The 17,401-nt window shown below is 37.8% G+C and overlaps 1 non-coding gene across 1 annotated transcript; it reads right to left on the bottom strand.

Moving 5' to 3' along the window:
- Window positions 1-8,272: 8,272 nt before the first annotated feature.
- On the bottom strand, window positions 8,273-8,379 carry LOC145141573 (small nucleolar RNA R71). The gene has a single exon (XR_013722766.1). It is a non-coding gene; the product is annotated as a small nucleolar RNA R71 (small nucleolar RNA).
- Between the last annotated feature and the right edge of the window lie 9,022 nt (window positions 8,380-17,401).

Below are 17,401 nucleotides of genomic sequence, written 5' to 3'. Positions count from 1 at the left end.
GAAGTCTTTGTAGGAGCACTCTCTGGAGCGCACAAGGATTTCACCATGAGTAGATAGGACAAGGGTTCCTCCTCCAGTGGAACCAGAAGAATGATATTGTGTCATGGCTGTAGCCACAGCCGCAGCTACAGCAGCATTCAGGGCTGCCGTGTCGAATTGAGGAGCAGGTGGTGTCGGTGCGGGAGGATCACATCTTGTAGATTTACGAGGAGGCATCTTTCAACTATAAGTTTACAAAGATGAAGATATTAATAGGAAAATTGATGAGAATGACTCATGGACTAACTCTCCATAGTCTAACAGCACGAATGAATAGCACGATTGAATGTAGATCTAGACTAACAGATGATAGCATTTGGATATTGATTTCCATAAGATTAGATGTCTGTCAATGATACTGGAATTACAGATGTAATGAGTTCGGGAAAAATGACCTAGAAGTAGGTCTTACATCAACCAAGATGGAAAATTTTTGACAGAACTACGACCTAATCAGGACCTAACAGGCCTAAGATTTACAGGGATAAGAAATTAGACTAGCATTTTTACACAAACTACTATATATCCAAAATAGAAGTTGATGAGAATCTAACGGCGAAGAGAACTACCAGAGTGAGTTCTTGATTCCGACAAAAGACGTTCTATCTCCCTCACGCGCCTATCAGATCTTGCTTGCTGAGCTCGAAGTTCCCTGACTTCAGCTTGGGTTTCAGCAAGTTCCCTCTGCAGAACTGCATTGCGGACCTGAGTCCTTTCATGAGTAGACTCCAGCTGGTGAATGCGGACTGTGTTAACGCCAGAGTTGGCGTCAACCTCCACTACTCGGTCAATAGCTGCTCGACCTTGCTCGGTGTTCCGACCAATCCTACGAACCATGATGGGTAGGACCCTATCAGCTGAACCTCCCTCAGTGAGGTTGTAGAAGCTTTTGTCTCCATTGTAGGGAATGGGTTGACCCTGTTCCTGACTCCATCTATTCAAGTTTGTGGCCCACAGAGGTGTGGGTCCTTGAAATGCTAGACGAGGGTTCAGGTTTGGGTCTTGAGCAGCTGTGGGTTGGTTGTTGACTTCAGGCTCTGAGTCAGAACCATCAGAAAAGCCTTCAGCTTCGTGATCATCCAATGGGATTGGGTGATCATCTTCTGGCTCTTCTCCAAGCCATCTTGCATTGCCGTTGTTGGGGTAGTATGGGTCTCCGGGAATATGGAATCCAGCCATGAAATCTATGCGAGAAAAGGGATAAAGAAATAACTAAATAGACGAACTAATTAGATAATTATAAGATGATCTTTATCAGTTACTTCAACATTTGCGTAGTTCATACCAGTCATATGTAACCAAGACAGGATAGACCTTCGAATAAGCGACCCTAACTCTAAGTCCACAACCAAACAAGGAACAGGAAGTAAAGCAAAGATCACAGATTCTAAGTCTATGATATCCTAGACACATATAACCTTAGCATATCCACTCAGCAACTATTGATATACTAATAAAGACCTTTAGTTCTCAGATAAGTAATTAAAGTATCATAAAATACTCCTATAGTATTTTAAGTTTATGTTTAGTTCTATTGTTCTTGTTGTAGAAGTGTTGGTAAGTTTTTAGACTTGTTGCAACCTCACAACCACACTTAGGCACATGCTAATCACTCCTCGGATAATGTAGTTGATCAGGCTACATCTTCCCAGGGTTGACCATATGTCTCTAAGTCTACTTGTACTGCCCAACAATCGTAATACTTTTGTTCTGTCCTAGTGACACTGATTTTAGTATGAATGCAGGTATGTATACTTAGTTAAATATTTTATTATTTAAAAGTATATACTCTTTATCAGAGTATTTTAATCCCGCTGTGTTTATAGTTCGTATATCTTTTATGGGTTGATACACTCGGTTCACTATAAACAATGCTCTGATACCAATCTGTCACACCCCAAAACCGGAACGGCAGAAACGTTCGGGGGTGGAGGACGTCATGTTCAGTATCACAACAATGCAAAGTAGTAAACAAGCAAAAACATCATCCATTGCATTAATAATATAATTTCATACAAGTGTGTTCTGTCAAGTTATATAGACACCAAAAATATACATCAAAATAAAAGATGAGTCTTGAACGAGCTCCATCTTCTCAAAACCTGGCACCGGTACCTGTCTACTGGTGACCTGAGAATACAAGTTATTTTGAAAGAGTTTATCAACTTTAAAGCTGGTGTGATCATAAGTATATTAATGTTTGTGTTTGTATGAAAGTGTTTTGTAAGTCTTGTAATGTATAAGTTTTGTTAAAGTTTGTAATTGTTTGAACCCTCCTAGAAAACCCTATGTTTCCTAATAAAAGTAGCCTTCTACCAAGGCATCTAGTATCTGTGTGTGTGTGTCTCTTGTAAGAGTGTGTATTTTCCCAAATCTGACTATCATTAACCAAAAATATAGTTTTTACATTATTGTTTATTGTGTGAATATCACAAAGTAAATGTAAAGGGAAAATGAAATCGTACTGTAGTGTTGTATTAAGTAACTACTCATGTACTAATTACTTTAAACTATTTGTTATTTAAAGTACCATGTGATCGGCCTGTATCCTGCTACCGACTCTATAGTAAAACGACGATGTAAGACGTCGTAAGAAATGACGTTTGGCACCCGTAGACTTGCAAGTCCCACTGTAGCGAGCAGCAAGGTGTAGGATAGTCAATCCAGTATAGATCTATATACAAACTCATGCGCTCCCCAATTAAGGAGATTCTGGATACAAAACGGGTCATGACAGGTAGTGCCATGCCCCCGTTAAGTGGCTCACATAACTGTATGTAATGTATATGTATATGTATATGTATGTGCTAGCTGTATTGTGTGTTCTTTCTCTGTCTAGCCTGTATGTTTTGTTTCTCATCACTGTGTATTATGTTTGTTTCTCATCACTATGTGTTATGTTTGTTTCTCATCACTATGTATTATGTTTGTTTCTCATCACTATGTATTATGTTTGTTTCTCATCACTATGTATTATGTTTGTTTCTCATCACTATGTGTTATGTTTGTTTCTCATCACTATGTATTATGTTTGTTTCTCATCACTATGTATTATGTTTCATTGTTCTAGTAATAGTATCTTCCTAAACTATACCTATTATAGTTTACTAGTAATGTTGTTTGTGTATATGAACATGTTTGTATACCTTTGCTACCCAAAGGCATTGAACTAAATGAAAGAAGTAACCTTTTATATCTATACACATATACAGGATATATAACTAGGATTCAAACGACCTTCGAACAAATAACCTTGATACCCTAAGTCCACAACCAAACAAGGAACAGGAAGTAAGGTAGGCTATCAGTCCTAAGTCCTTTCAATCCTACTTATATAACTATATCTACATAGATACACAGAATATAAGTTTAAAAGAGTTTAAGTAACAGTAATTGACCCGTAAAGGAGTTTGATAAAAGCATTTGGTATGAAAAGAGTTTGTAAAACAGTTTCAAGTAAAACAGTTTGGTAACACAGTTTGAAAAGTAAGAATCCACTTGTTTAGTAGCTATTAATCGCATGTGATTGATATAATAACTATAATTGCTCAACTTGTATCCCCCCCCATAAAAGCATTCAAAAACATTTAAAAGGTTAATTAAGGGGTATGAACTCACCTGTAGTGAGTGGTTTGGATGAACGGAATGTATAGGATGCTAAGTGTCAAGTGAAGACTTGAGCACACACATGGATCCTATTTAACATATAATAACACATATATGTATCCAATTAGTCATTTAACAACTAATTAACCAAGTTAAGACACCCTAGGACATGGAAAACACTTTGATTCAAGTGCTAGAAGTACCAAGGGTTGCATCTATGGGTTGTATAGCCACTTAAAGGAGTTTTCAGTCCAAAGAGGTTTTCGGTCCATATGGTTTTCGGTCCATATGGTTTTCGGTCCAAGTGGTATTCGGTTTTTAGGGTTTTCGGTCCCTGAGTTTAAGACCAAAAAATCATGATTTTTGGTGCATAAGGTGATTTTCAAGGGCTTTCAACAATCAATGAAGTGCTCTAGACTCAATACTAAGTATTAGGAAAGGCTTAAAGTCATTTTGCACCCTTAATAAGGGTTTTCGGTCTAAGGAGATGCACTTAGACCGAAAACACTTTTGTTCTTGATAAAAGGATGTTTTCAAAGCCCTAAATCGAGTATCCTTACTAGATAACAAGTATAAGAGATAGATACTTACAATATGGAAGCAAAGAATGGTGTTTTCGGCCCAAAACACTAGTGTGTGTTCTTGGTGTTCTTGGTAAAATGAAGAACACTTGAAGATCTAAGAAAATGGAATGATTTCACGGATGAAATCATGTAAGGTCACTAGATAATGGAAGAGATCAACTAAATAGGGTAAGAAACACTTACATTTTAAAGATCTAGAAGGAAAAATCGGATGGTACTTGAGAGGATTTCGGTTCTTGTTCTTGAAAGAGTGAAAAAGTGAAAAATATGGCCAAGTGTAATATATATACTCATGGGGGTTTTCGGTCCAAACACCATTTGAGCCGAAAACTCTTAACTCTTGGAGTTTTTGCGAAAATGATGCACAATGAACCTAGGGCATCCTTTCTCCTGTTGTTCTTTGAAGTGCTAAGCTTTAAAACACTTAAACTTATTCCAAAAAGCTTGAAAATTAGCAGAAACAGTTTTGACTTCTATTGAAGTGAATGGTTGTACAAAATAGAAATTTCGGGTTGTCACACATATACACCATTGCAAGGTAATGCTTTAAAATAAAACACATCATTATAAAAAACATTAATAGCACCACATTCATTATCAAATGAAAAACTATAACCTTGTTTGTACAAGCCATGAAAAGAAATAATATTTCTCGCCATTTCAGACAAGTAACATCATTTATTCAAATCTAATGTTAACCCACTACTTAGAAATAAAGAGTAAACTCCAATCTTGGTGACATGTGATGCTTTCCTATTCCCCATGATTAAGTTTATCTTCCCGTGCTCTACTTCCTCACTTCTTCTTAGCCCGTGCAAATCAGAACAAATGTGAATTCCACACCCTGTATCAAGGACCCAAGAATTAGTATGTGGTGAGTTATTAGACAATATAGTGTAAATACCTGCAAAGGAGGGCTTGATCTTCCCATACTTTATATCCTGCAAGTACTTGGGGCAGCTTCGCTTCTAGTGCCCCTTTTCCTGACAATAGAAGCATTGTGCTTCTTTTGGGTTGGAAGATGGAGTAGCAGAACCACCTTTTGTTCCACTTGAAGAGGAGCCTTCAAGAGACTTTCCCTTGGTACCCTTCGAAGGGGTCTTCCTCTTTTTCCCTTTTCCATGCCCGATTGCCAGAACAGGGGCAGTGATAGGAGTAGAAACAACATTTTTCCCTTTGAGGTTGCTTTCAGCAGTCCTCAAAAGTCCCTGAAGCTTGCTCAAGGTGACCTCCTCCTTATTCATATGATAGGTCATGCGGAACTGATCATAACAGGGAGGTAAGGAGTGCAGTATAATGTAAATAGCTAGCTCCTCATCAAATTTCACATTCAGTTTGAGCAGACGATCCACAAATCTTTGCATTTTTTGTAGGTGGCCCGTGATGGACTCTCCATCCTTCATTTTAGTTGTTATCATGGAGGCGATTATTTCATACCTCTCTTGACGTGCACTCTGATGGTACCTTTCCATCAGATCCTGGTGCATCTCAAAATAGTATAAGTCCTCATAGGACTTTTGGAGTTCAGGTGCCATAGTGGCAAGCATGATAAAAGCTACCTTGGTGGCATCTTTCTCATGTGCCCTAAAATCAGCAACCTCCTGTGGAGTAGCAGACGACTCATCAAGTTCCTTCAGCTCCTTGTCGAGGACATATTCCTTGTCCTCGTAATGTGTGACCATCCTGATGTTCCTGATCCAATCATTAAATTTTGACCATCAAAGATGACCCTCCCACAAAGGTTCATGAGAGAGAAGAAGCCAGTAGGGTTTGAGCCAGAAGCATTTGATATTGCCATATTTATACATATTTTTAGGCAATATTTAAGTACATTTTTATATATATATTTTGGTCATTTGCATAGAATAATGGTACTTATAAGGTTAAATTATATTTTGCAGCCAAAAAGAAGACATTTTGAAGAAAAGGGACTAAAAGCGTTAAAGATGGAACTTTGGAGGTTGAAGGCTTGAAAGACAAGAAAAACACCCAAAAAGACGTACTCACGACGTGAACAGTTGGTGGTTCACGACCTGAGTAGAAAGAGTTAGAAGATAAGCATCCGGGTAAAGGAATCCTTGACGATCACGATTACCTCGAGTTCACGACGTGAGTTTTAAATTCTCACGACATGAACGGTGATTTTCCAGAAAATATATATACCCTTTCTCCATTACGATTGGGGGGACTTTTGGCTGGCTGAGAAGGGTTCCTGGAGACGAAATTCAGAGGAAAAGAAGATCTGGAAGTTGGTTTTAATACCAAGGAAGAAGAAGTTCATAATTTGGTTTAAAAGATTGGTACACTTAAACATGTCTTTGATTATAGTTTTTGTTGGTTTAGGTGTTAGTATGTCTAGCTAAATCTAGCTGCTTCTGTTAGCTAGATGAAGCTGGAACTCATGGTTTTAATGCATTAGATTTGACTTTACTTGTTGGTGAGATGCTTGTGTTGATTGATTTTACCTAGCATGCTTTAGTTAATGATTTGATTTCTTTAAATTCTTGTTCTGTGTAGTTAGTGAACACAAATCTGCATGAATTTGAATACCTAATAATATAGTGAACACTAGTTTATTAGAGCTAAGATCAAACCAATCTTAGATAAGTAATTGAATCACTAAATTAAGCTGTGTTAGAGAACTCATATTATGACTGTAATTGTGTTTTGATTAATCAATCTTTCATGGCTCCAATCTTATTTGATAATTGATTCTGTGTTAACTATTATTTGACCATACATAGATTTACATGAATTGATTAATAATTAGTACATTTAGAACTAAATTGCTAATGCTTCTTTAATTGGTAACCAACAGTAATAGTCCTAACTAATGTATAACCATTGAACGAAGGCGGATTCGAACTAACAGAAGTGTTTTGTTTATTGATTAAGTTTTTGTTAAAGAATTAAGTTCATTTAAACTTGCAAAATTAGATAAAAAAACCCTTTTAGCTTGTTAATAATTAGATTAATTTAGTAGTAAATAGATTAATTAATAACACCATTCCCTGTGATCGACACCCGACTTACCTAAGCTATACTGTAATCTGACTAGGTGCACTGCCTACAAGTGCATAGTTAGTCTAAGTTTGTTAGGTTATAAATATTAAAATTAGTGGGTACTTCCGTGCACATCAAGTTTTTGGCGCCGTTGCCAGGGAACGCCCTAGTTTATTATTTATTTATTTGCTTTAGATTAACCGATCCTTTTTTCCAGCAAGGTTTGATATTTTTTCATCTGCTACAGGACTCACGACGTGAGAACTGTGATTCTTAGTTTTCTTTAGTTTTTAGTTTATTTTTCTATTTTAGTTCGTTTTTACGTTGTTATTTTCTTTAGTTTGCAGGAGTTCATGACCAGAGGCTCTAACACACCTTTGGTGCCACCACTTGAAGATTCGGAGTCAGCCCTTCACAAAAATAAGAATAAGAACGCGAAGGAAGATCACACGCCAAAGAAGACGTCATTGCAAGAACTAAAATCAGCCTTTTTAAGGAAGTCAGGAAAGAAGGCAGGAGAGTCAAGTTCAACCCCAAAGGATAAAGGCAAAGTTGAAGAACTTGGTCCAGTTTCTAATCCACACGAATCAGAATACGAGTCAGACCCAGAATTTAAATTATTTGCGAGTGAGCCCGAAGACAAGCAAGAGGACGAAATGGCAAACATTGAGGAGATGTCCATGGGAGCTTACAAGAAGCGGATCCGAGAGGATGTGGGTCCCGGTTTAGTCCAACCCGCAATACCTGCCACTGCCACATTCGAGCTGAAGGGGAACATCTTGACGGCACTGAAGGATATCCTATTTTATGGGAAGGATCATGAGGATGCTTTTAAGTATCTCGATGAAGTCAATGACATTGCGGATTACTTTAATGTCCCAAATGTCAATAGAAACACCGTCTTGCTCAGGATGCTTCCCATTACTTTTAAGGGAGTTGCTAAAGAGTGGTTAAAATCACTTCCACCGGGTACGATCACCACTTGGGCTCAAATGCGTGAGCAGTTTCTCGACCAATTTTGCCCACCGTCCAAGATAGCTAAACTCAATAAGGCAATAGCCAACTTTGAACAACAACCGGGGGAGTCATTATACGAAGCATGGGAGCGTTACAAAGGCTTGATCAGAAATTTCCCCCAGCATGATCTTAATGTTCAACAAGAGATGTCAATCTTCTATGATGGGGTCAATGTTATGACAAGACAACTCCTCGATTCTCAAGGACCTTTGACAAAGAAAAATTCAAGGGAGGTCAAGGAACTGATTGAAGAATTCGCGAAGCACTCTCGTGAGTACCACAACCCTAGGCAAGATGGAATCAAGGGCAGTGGAGGTGCACAAACTGAAGAAATAGCAGCTATGATGGCTATGTTGAATAATATGGACCGAAGGTTAACACAAATGGACCACTCAATTCATGCTATAAGAGTTGGTTGTGAACGGTGTAATGGTCCACACTTGACCAAGGACTGCAACTTGGATGAGTATGGGAATAAAAAGGCTCAAGTATGCTATTCGAGTGGGGACAAGTACGATGAAGACTGGAGGAAACCAAAGAAAGAGTGGCTGCCATATGAAGAATACAAGAGGCAAAAGGAAGAGAAGTATAGGCAAACAAGCCGAGGCTTCTACCAAAAGGAGCAGCCACCAGCTGAGAAAACACCCGATTTAGAGACCATGTTAGTTAAGTTTATGGAAGCTTCAGAAAAGAGACACGAGGCTACTGATTCTGCTATTGATGAACAAAGAACTTTGATGAAGAATCATCACGCAATGATGGTAGAACAGCAGGCTTTAATAAAAAATCAACAAGCCTCCATCAATAATCTTGAAGTGCAACTTGGTCAACTAACCACTTTGGTTCACGAGAAGATATTCCCGAAAAATCCTGAAAAGAAGACCCAATCTCACGTAATGGCCATAGATACTGAAGAAGAGGCCATCTCTGAGTTCCTAGAAGAATTGGAAGTGGAGCCACAACAGCCCGATCCAAAGCCAAAGAAGCCAAAGCTCGAAAATGAAAAAGCTGCTGGAACACCAAGTTCACGACGTGAGCCCGCTATGCTCACGTCGTGGGCTCAGTCTAAACAGAAAAATTCCATATTTGTTCCAGTTTATGAACCACCTTTGCCATTTCCATCTAGAGCTAATCTCAGTCCACTAGAGAGAGAACATCTTGAGTTTATCAAACAATTAAAGGGTATTCCTATTAATACTCCTTTTATTGATTCACTTGCGAAGATTCCAGATTCTACTAAGTTCTTACAAGATTTATTAGACACTCGTCACCAATTAAAGGAGCATTCTAAAGTGATCCTAAGTGAGCAAAGCTCAAAAGCGGTGTTGGGGGAAATACCTAAGAAGATGGGGGATCCTAGACGCCTCACTCTTCCATGTGAGTTTGGGAACAATACGAAGGTTTATGCTTTAGCCGATTCTGGGGCTAGCATAAATTTGATGCCTTATTCGTTTTATCAGAGATTGAATATTCCGAAATTGAAAGCTACAAAGATGACTATTCACATGGCGAACCGTTCGGTGACACAACCCAGGGGCATTGTGGAAGATATTCTAGTGAAAATTGGGAATTTTGTTTTTCCAATAGATTTTGTAGTATTGGATATGAAAGAAGATCCCAATGTTCCAATTATCCTTAGTCGTCCGTTACTTAACACCGCTGGAGCTCTTGTTGATATTCGGGATACTAAGCTCACATTGAGGGTTGGTAATGAAAAGGAAATTTTTGGGATAGAAGATGGCTTTCAAGGGAATCATGCTCAAGAAGAGGGTTTTAACATTGATGAAGACAATGAACTTGAAGAATTAGAGAAGCTCATGGAAGAAGAAATAATAACAATTCACCAAGTTAAAAGAACAAAACCAAGAGCATCTGTTCCATATTTCGTTGAAGTCATTGCCTACACGAGTCCAACTTCTTGGGTGAGCAAGGAAGATGATGAGATGACGAGTGATGAAGAGGAGGTTACTTCAAAAGTAACAATTCCAGTGGGGGAAGAAGAGAAGAATGTTGTGGAGTGTAAGGAAGAGACTAAAGGGACCAAACGCAAGCTTGATGAAGACGAGGTCAAAGCTAAAAAGGAAAATTCGAAAAAGGCGTATAAAAGACGAGTTCAAGCTTACAAAAGGCGTTTCAAGGAACAAAAGATCCTAGTGGTGGATTCTTCGGATAACTCAACGTAGGAGGCAAGGAGTCCGACTCATGACTCCAAGAAAAAGAAGCGCTTCTCGGGAGGCAACCCGAGTTTGGTTTGCAATTCTTTTCTTTTCTTTTTAGTTTTTTTTTTGCATTTTAGTTTAGAAACATAGATCATATCATCTAACTCGCTTTATTCATAATTAAACACTGAGTGTGGGGGGCCTAAAAATGAAGTGGTAATAATTCAGAATTTAGTTATTAGACAAAATAAAAAAATAATTTTCGTACAGGACTCACGACGTGAATCCTTAAGAACTCACGATGTGAGTTTTGAAAAACATGGGACCACAGATTAAAGGGTAAAGAACTAGTTTGACCCCCTTTTGTTTATTCCTCACGAAGTGAAAAACGAGATCTGGTCCCCCTTGCTCCGATTTTGGCCGACAACACTCTACTTTCGTTTTTGCTTACCTAATACTTCCATCTAAGGTAATGATTCTTAATTATTAAGTTTAATTTTTCTCTTATAGTTGAACTTAGGGTTAGGGTTTGTTAGTTAGAAGAAATGTCGAATTTAGTTCTTAAAATCCCATAATAGCCTTGGAATGTTGATGCTTTGTGCTTGGGATTAGTATAGGAGTAAACCCCATTAATATTGTGTCCTGATTTGCCTCCTGATTTTTGCGATTTTGGTTGCTGAGTTACGAATTCACGACGTGAATCCTGAAGGATTCACAACGTGAATACTGGGAATGGATTTTTTTTCAGTTCTGTTAATTTCTTATCTGTTGGGTTGTTTCTTTTGGATATATTTGTTGATGTTTTTGCAGAAATGGCTCCCAGAAGAGAGATTCCAACTGGAGTAGCGGCCTTACATCCATTTTACAACTTTCCAATAACTACACCCCGGGATATATATACGCGATGGAAAAATCGGTTGGGATGGCTTTACAACCGGGAATTTGCTATTGCCCCCACTATTCAGTGGGCACGGTTGAGGGAGGTTGGGCTGGTGGATCGGATGTCCCAATATCTTACTAAGATATTTTTGGGGGATGGATTTTCCTTCATGTGCAAGGGGTGGTACAATTTGTTTGCAATCCAAGAGCGGGTCTATAAAGAGCTTTGCGTGGAATTCTTTTCAACAGTGACATTCCATGAGAATGTCCAAGATCCTACTTTCCCGCAAGCTTTGGTTTTTCGTCTAGGAGGGGAATATAGGGAATGCAGTTTGGTGGAGTTTTCACGAAGAATGGGGTTGTACGAGTCTCATGAGACCATAACTCATGAGTTTATTTTATTTTTGACGGACGCCACACATGGTTATGCGGATGGGGTTTCAGGACCGGAGTTTTGGAGCAATATCGCGGTCGGTGTGTTCAATTCTGGTGTATCCCCCGAAAGTAGCATCAAATCACCGATACATCGCCTTATCCATCGCCTTATCACATTTTCTATTCACCACAAACATCATGGTGATAAGGTTACTAAGGTCAACTTGTTCTTTTTGTGGTGCATTTTACAGCCCGACATGTGCTGTAACATTCCGTATTTCTTGGCCCGATACTTGGCGGAGTATGCTACGAGTGCTCGTCTCGGGAGCCCCATTTATGGAGGGCACTTTGTTACGCGCTTGGCCCGATCTTATGGCCTCATTGTTTCCGGCATCACTCGTTCTTTGACATGCATGGAGGGGAACGAGTTTAGTATGGGGTATTTAGAGACAATGAAGGTGGTCAAGAATTATGGGACGCATTGGGGAACTCTTGAGGATAATGATGATGGTGATGAGCAGCCGACCGACCAACCTGAACCACAACCACGACCGAGGAGAAGGAACGTGAGAGGAAGAGGAGAGAGAGGACAGCCAATGCATCCACCCGCACCCATGGTAGGAGCACCTTTTGGGAATGATATGGCTGGGTATTTGGACCAGTTATCCTTGAGTGTCAACTGGATTGGGGGTACCATGGAGAACGTGGTTCAACACCTTGGGGTGGAGCAGCCGCCTCATTTGGGGTATCATTACCAAATTTGCCTGAGGTGGACGGAGTATCGAGGACATGGAGGCGACGGGGCGGGCACTAGTGGAGCAAACGAGGAGGATGAAGATGATTGACCAATTAGTTTTATTTTGTTTATTTTAGACTTGTTTGGTTTGTTTTTATTTTGTTTTTAAATTTGTTTGGATTGTAAGACTTTAAGATATTATGTTACTTTGCTCTTCTTTGGTTGTTAACTTTCAGTTTGCTAAGGAGTCTTGGGGAAGGAGTAAGGTCGAGTCAAGAGTTGTGTTCGTTTAGGCACGTGTCGTTCAAGTTTCAAAGTTGGAAGTCGAAACCCACAATTGGAAATAAGTGTGGGATGAGTCGAGAGAGAGGTTATAGTTAGAAGAGTCATCAAAATACACTGCATTTAGAAGGGTCTTAATTCGTTAAGATGTTGAGTGGAGCATATATAAGGAAGGAGGCAGTTTTAATTCTGACTTACCCAGGACTCACGTCGTGACCCCATAATTCTCACGTCGTGAGTAAGGTTTAAATGAAAATCAACATGCGCGCTTCAGCGATTTCACGTCGTGAACCATCAACTGTTCACGTCGTGAGTTATGAATTTCCACCATATTCATTTCGTTCCGTTCTTCTTCATCACACGGAATTACTACCATTCCTTATGACACTTTTTGTGACGATTCGATGGGCTGTTTTCTCTAATATACAATGTGGCGTATGCTTTCCCACATTGTCTACATGATTTGGAGGCTTGCACCATTCTTTTTGAAGATTGAAGTTTTTATTGATGGCTGGTTTCGCAAGTTCAAGTCCAAGTTTCTATTTCTCAAAGTCTGTATTCAAGATGCACATTCCATCTGCACTTTTGGAGATGATCACGCCGCTATCCCAGGGGAGTCTGTTCCTTTTTCTCCCTTCTCTTAATTTTTATATTATTTTAAGCATACAATGAGGGCATTGTATGAAATAGGTGTGGGGTAGGGGGTAGAATTGCTAGAAAAATTGAAAATTTTAAATTTTAGGCGTAGGTTCGAAATAATAATCTAATAATTGAATCTAGTAATAATAATTTAAACTTAAGTTGCTAGTGTTGCATTGGGATGATCCGATAAGAGCTCAAATGTTTAGTTGAGCCAATACACGTTATAGTGCATTTGTGGCCTCCCTTATTTTAGTGAAATCATGGAACAAAAAACATAACCTCGCTTAGTTTGAGGGATGCAATATGTTTAGCAGCCTAAACCTGAAATGTATCCAGGAAAGCTATGTCTTAGCCAATAAAGGTTGAAGTTAAGCGCCTCTGCTTAAGCATGTAGGTTTTTGAGTGATATAAAAAAGTGAGTTATACATGTAAAAAAAGAGAGAAATTACCAAAAAGTAAAAATTCTTGAAGAATTTTGGAGCTATCAAAGTATGAAGATCAAAGATCAAAGTTCTAAAGAATAAAAATTTGAAGATGCCAAAAATCATGAAAGAAGTAAATGCAATGAAGTGAAAGATCAAATATTAAAATAAAGAAGAATTCAAGAGCTCCAAGTTGTGGTATCTTCTAAAAGTTGTAATTCTCTAGTTTATGTATGCTTGGGTAGCTTTACAAAAATACCTTGAGGCTAGTAAGATTTCTGGGGATGGATTCGGAGGGTTGCATAAAATGAGCATTGTTCGAAAGAAGTGGGTGAGTGTTTATGAAGATTGTGAGTATTTAAAGTATGGGGGGTTACTTAGGAAAAATTTAGACACAAATGCATGCGTTGAGGTCTTGGCATAATGGCTGAGCTGGAATTGGATTGTTCTATGTAATGTTAGTGATAAAGGTTTAAGTTTAAAATAGTTAGATTTGCTTGAGGGCAAGCAAAGCCTAAGTGTGGGGTATTTTGATATTGCCATATTTATACATATTTTTAGGCAATATTTAAGTACATTTATATATATATATTTTGGTCATTTGCATAGAATAATGGTACTTATAAGGTTAAATTATATTTTACAGCCAAAAAGAAGACATTTTGAAGAAAAGGGACTAAAAGCGTTAAAGATGGAACTTTGGAGGTTGAAGGCTTGAAAGACAAGAAAAACACCCAAAAAGACGTACTCACGACGTGAACAGTTGGTGGTTCACGACGTGAGTAGAAAGAGTTAGAAGATAAGCATACGGGTAAAGGAATCCTTGACGATCACGATTACCTCGAGTTCACGACGTGAGTTTTAAATTCTCACGACATGAACGGTGATTTTCCAGAAAATATATATACCCTTTCTCCATTACGATTGGGGGGACTTTTGGCTGGCTGAGAAGGGTTCCTGGAGACGAAATTCAGAGGAAAAGAAGATCTGGAAGTTGGTTTTAATACCAAGGAAGAAGAAGTTCATAATTTGGTTTAAAAGATTGGTACACTTAAACATGTCTTTGATTATAGTTTTTGTTGGTTTAGCTGTTAGTATGTCTAGCTAAATCTAGTTGCTTCTGTTAGCTAGATGAAGCTGGAACTCATGGTTTTAATGCATTAGATTTGACTTTACTTGTTGGTGAGATGCTTGTGTTGATTGATTTTACCTAGCATGCTTTAGTTAATGATTTGATTGCTTTAAATTCTTGTTATGTGTAGTTAGTGAACACAAATCTGCATGAATTTGAATACCTAATAATATAGTGAACACTAGTTTATTAGAGCTAAGATCAAACCAATCTTAGATAAGTAATTGAATCACTAAATTAAGCTGTGTTAGAGAACTCATATTATGACTGTAATTGTGTTTTGATTAATCAATCTTTCATGGCTCCAATCTTATTTGATAATTGATTCTGTGTTAACTATTGTGTGACCATACATAGATTTACATGAATTGATTAATAATTAGTACATTTAGAACTAAATTGCTAATGCTTCTTTAATTGGTAACCAACAGTAATAGTCCTAACTAATGTATAACCATTGAACGAAGGCGGATTCGAACTAACAGAAGTGTTTTGTTTATTGATTAAGTTTTTGTTAAAGAATTAAGTTCATCTAAACTTGAAAAATTAGATAAAAAACCCTTTTTAGCTTGTTAATAATTAGATTAATTTAGTAGTAAATAGATTAATTAATAACACTGTTCCCTGTGATCGACACCCGACTTACCTAAGCTATATTGTAATCTGACTAGGTACACTGCCTACAAGTGCATAGTTAGTCTAAGTTTGTTAGGTTATAAATATTAAAATTAGTGGGTACTTCCGTGCACATCATCATTGTTGGAAGACATCTGAAAAGAAGAAAGACAAAGTTTAAATTAGATAAAGAGTCCTTAATAAGACACCCAAATGTAATATTAAGGCTAGGACCCAACACAATACTTTATAACTTGGAAGAGGGATGCTGTAATTCAAGCTATAAAATATTTGAAGGTAGGTGAATGACGATTCATCAATTTCCACCATGAAAAAACAAAATAAGTTATTAAGTTTTAATGAACTGAAATTCCTAGATTCTTTTGAGGTTCATTGAACTTTACAATGGCATGTTTAAATCTCGATTGTGCCCTCTCAAGTTTGTGACTGGGATGCCGAGGATCACAAACAAGGTGTGAATAACCATGCAAATTAACTTGGTACCCTTAATTTTATCACCTAATCGATGTGTCGGTTAACCACACGCGCTCCACCAATCTATGATAAACATTAAGTTACCCTTTGCCACTCTTACTAGTCCATGTTAGTATGTCGGTTAACAACACACGCTCCACTAACGACTTGGTAAGGTACAAAGTTTAATTTCATGGGCTAGCACCAAATTCACATTTTCCTAAGTAACTAAGATTGGGAATTTATAAAAGGTTTAGTTACTTTATATTTATCATTATACTTTTAATGAGAATTATAGTCCTTGTCCAACCCGTTCGGCTAACGACCATCCACCAGTCAAGGAAGTGGTGGGTGGGAGTGGACACCCATTAAGCTGTCATTTTATAGGCAACAACCTTATACCCCCCTTTATAGACCGGCTTCGTGAATGAGGCCTACTAACGGTAAGACTGACTTGATCATATATATATATATATATATATATATATATATATATATATATATATATATATATATATATATATATTATTAACTTATAATATTATAAGGTATAAGGGTTGAATTTTAAGCTTTTAAAAATTTAGGGTTTGGAATTAAAGTGTGTGTGAGATTTTACAAATTCCAAAACTTGACGGCAAGTTTTGAAACTATTCAAAAACTTTTCATTTCTATAACTTATGAGTTTTAATGGTTTTAAAAAAAAGACATTTGGAATTCCATAACTTGAGGACAAGTTATGGAGTCCATTAATTGGCATTTAGATCAAGAATTACACTAACAAACAATTTGCAAATATTTCCTGTGATCTACTAAAACTCATAAGCATGAACATTCATATCAACAAATTTCAAGAATCATATAAACATATATAAAACTTGAACCTTTGATAAATATCATTGAAATTGATTAGCATAATCATTACCACATCAAAAACAGATTTTACAAGTCCAAAACAGTTTAGGGTAATGATTCTAGTCCAATTCCAGCAACAAAACTTGAAAATCTGCACACAGGGCCTCCTACTCGCCGAGTGCATGAACCTACTCAACGAGTAGGATGAACTTTCCCTTGGACTCGTCGAGTCCCCCCATGGACTCGGCGAGTCCACTGAACAGTGAGCACAATTTCGACTTTTTCAAGCAATTTGCATTAATTATAATGAAAACAAGCATAGGCTCTGATACCACTGAAGGGTTTTGAGCATTCTAACACTCCTATGGTGTACATTCAACCCTAGAAACCTTGGATCTATGTTTTCTCTAATATACATGCAAATTTGATTTTTCCAAGGTTCACATCCTAACTAGCATGTTATGGGGTACTTGTAACATAAAATCTAGTATAATGACATACCTTTCTCTTGTGGTTGATTGCTTGGAGTTTTGAGAGCCTAGCACCAATAATGTGGATACCTCAAGTGGAATCACAAATCACCA

Source organism: Lactuca virosa, chromosome 9 (assembly GCF_052849685.1).
Source record: "Lactuca virosa cultivar CGN04683 chromosome 9, Lactuca_virosa_CGN04683_v6, whole genome shotgun sequence".
NCBI classification, from domain to species: domain Eukaryota; kingdom Viridiplantae; phylum Streptophyta; class Magnoliopsida; order Asterales; family Asteraceae; genus Lactuca; species Lactuca virosa.
This window is presented reverse-complemented; position numbering and strand designations above follow the sequence as displayed.